Source organism: Camelus bactrianus, chromosome 2 (assembly GCF_048773025.1).
Source record: "Camelus bactrianus isolate YW-2024 breed Bactrian camel chromosome 2, ASM4877302v1, whole genome shotgun sequence".
NCBI classification, from domain to species: Eukaryota; Metazoa; Chordata; class Mammalia; order Artiodactyla; family Camelidae; genus Camelus; species Camelus bactrianus.
In genome coordinates, this window is record NC_133540.1 from 86599867 (window position 1) to 86602772 (window position 2906).

A 2906-nucleotide genomic window follows, 5' to 3' on the forward strand; every position below is an offset into this window, starting at 1 on the left:
GCTTTGGGCCCAGGTCTTCTTTATTCTTTGACAACTACATTTTTCTGAGAACAATCATTCCATGAGGGAACCATGTGTGCAAAGGCAAAGACCAAAAATTCAAAGGAGGTGTGTTTAAGAAACGTACGTAAACGAATAAAGAAAAATAACACTGAAAGATAAAATTGGAAAAACATTGTAAAGTCTTCAAAGTGAGGAATCTGGTCTAAATCAAAAACACAGTAGGAAACATGTACATTATTTTGACCAAAATTATAACAAGTTTAATCTTAGGAATAGTGATCTGGCAGGATGGATATGAGGGGAGAAAAAACTGAAACCAGATGGAAGATAACCAGGTTGGCACTAAACTACTACAGGAACAAAAAGGGATGTGTAAGAACAAACAAAAAAAGCAGACCTGCCCAAAGGTGGCATATAATCCAAAGGAGGCATATAATCCAAAGGGATAAGCACAAGGGAAAAATCCACATGAAGATGACAGTAAGAAACAAGTCCACCTAGTAAAAAATAAATTCAGAGAACTAATGCCAAAAGCAAAAACTGTAAGAGAACTACAGCAGAGATGATTATTTAAAGAAATGGCATAGACTTTTGAACATCCACATTTCAAATTAATTCATTTTCAAATTGATTTATTTACTACTGAACACCTACTAAGTATTAAACACTTATAAGTGATGTTGACTCCTTACTACTGACATCCATTTTGATTCATGACCAAAAATTTCTTAAAATATGTATACAATATGAAAATAGGTTTTAGTGAAAAAATTCAGTTTAAAATCTATGACACCATGAACATACTACTTCTTCAAATATGAGCTGAGAAGACTCTAGAAAACTACATGAGATAAAAAACAAACTTGACACACATTCCGTTAAAGATAAAAGGAGCCAACAAGCTTCTGTGCATCAAGAAATTCATACACATACTGAGTCACTAGTTTTTAAAATAAGTACACTGCACATAAAATTCTGTGGCAGGGCAATCTGACTTATTTCAGGGACACACAATTCTACCATACCATCGTACCCAAAATCAGACTAAGTGTTTAACATTCCTTGCAAGCTTTTTCAAAGTCTCTATGAACAAGTAAAGAAATGAAGTTATCTGTTAAAATGTTAACAGTAGTTATGTCTGGAAGATGAGATTATGAGTTTTTCACCTTCTCTTCCTATTTCCTACAATATATTTTTGAATCAGAAAAAGTCAAAAAAAAAAATAAGATTTTTTCCATTTTAGGTATTACATACTAAATGCTAAGGAGCTTCTGACTGTGAATGAGAATTGCTGAAGGATTTTAAGCACTGAATTGACACATCATTGACAAATCCCTGAAGAAATCCTTGGTACTACAGACTTCAAGGGCATCTGAAAACCGCTTCAACCACATGACTGGACATCATATACAGCGATTACATACTAACTCTGCATTATGTTGGATAAATTTAGATCCTGAGTTGAAGGCATAAGTAACCAAATTTTGAATTAAAAGACATCTAAAAATCGAAGGTCTATCAGATCATGAGTTCCTCCAGGATATATGACTTAGCTATCAAGGGTAGTTTAGCAAAATGGAAGATGGAGTCAAAGGCAGCATGGTATAGTGGGTTTGGGGTCACACACCTGAATCTTTGAGTCCCAGTTCCAAAAATGAGTACCTGTCACTTACTCAAGCATGTCACTTAACCTCTAGACCTCAGCTTTCTCATTGAATAAAATGAAGATAACACCTCCCTACAGAATTATGATTAATGCTAATGTGTAAGCCTGGCAGACAGTAGATGCTCAAAACAGAGCTCTGTTACTATTATATACTCACTCCTACTCAAAGATTCAATGATTCTATGGTTAAACGCAACAATATGATTTAAATTATTTAGCAGGAGGAGATAACAGACAAGTAATACAACTTGAAAACTAGTCTTTCCTTATCTGTATACTGACTGCTAATACCTAGCAAGATACCCCACTCCTTCCCCAAACCAAGATCAGCACTAGTGCTCTACCCAGGCCAAGGAAATGGACAAAAGGAGAGAACACAGAGCAGAACACGGAAGACAGGAAGGCAGGATAGAATAAAGAAGACCTGGGCCCAAAGCTGGAAATCAATACTGCTGCCTGTATCCAAGTAAAGAGATTTCAACAAAAGAAATAAATGTAACAGAAATGTTTCTAGTTATAAGGCTATCTTCCTTATTCACAGATTTAACTAGCTCAAAGTTAGAAATATAATTGGTGTTTAAAATATACTTGTCAATTGACCCATATACATTTTACTTCCTAACCTAATGCTTTTTATAAACAAGCTAAGTTGGATACTAGGACACTATTATAAAACAAGTACAGGATCATCAAACATTTTTGTGTACCATGTTCCTGATACCAAGTGTATTAATTCTATCACAAGTCCCCCCAAAAAGTTACATTCCATGCCACTTCTACTCATCCATACCTACTTCTGAGCATTTAGGAAAGAAAGAATCCACACCTCATTTACAACAAAGACAACCACCGTATACATAAAGAAAAACAAGGAAAAAGCTAGTTAAGTATGAAGAACACTAGAATGTAACACTACAAGGGCAGGTATTTGTCTATATTGTTCACTGTTGCCTCTAAAGCATCCTGAACCATATCCAGCACATAACAGTTGCTCACTAAATATTTGCTGACTGAATGAATACACTATCCTTCGAAAAATAATTTGGAGCAACCAAAACAAAATTATTTTCAATTCTGATGGTTTTCTTAAGGCTTAGAAGAGTTCTATTATTTTACATTTTTCCCAATTACTCTTATGGAAGAATACCTGAAAAGAAAGGATTTCTTTCATATTGTAAGACTATATTGCTCTAACTAAGCCAAAAAGAGATAACTTTGGAAAAATTTTTCTATAAAA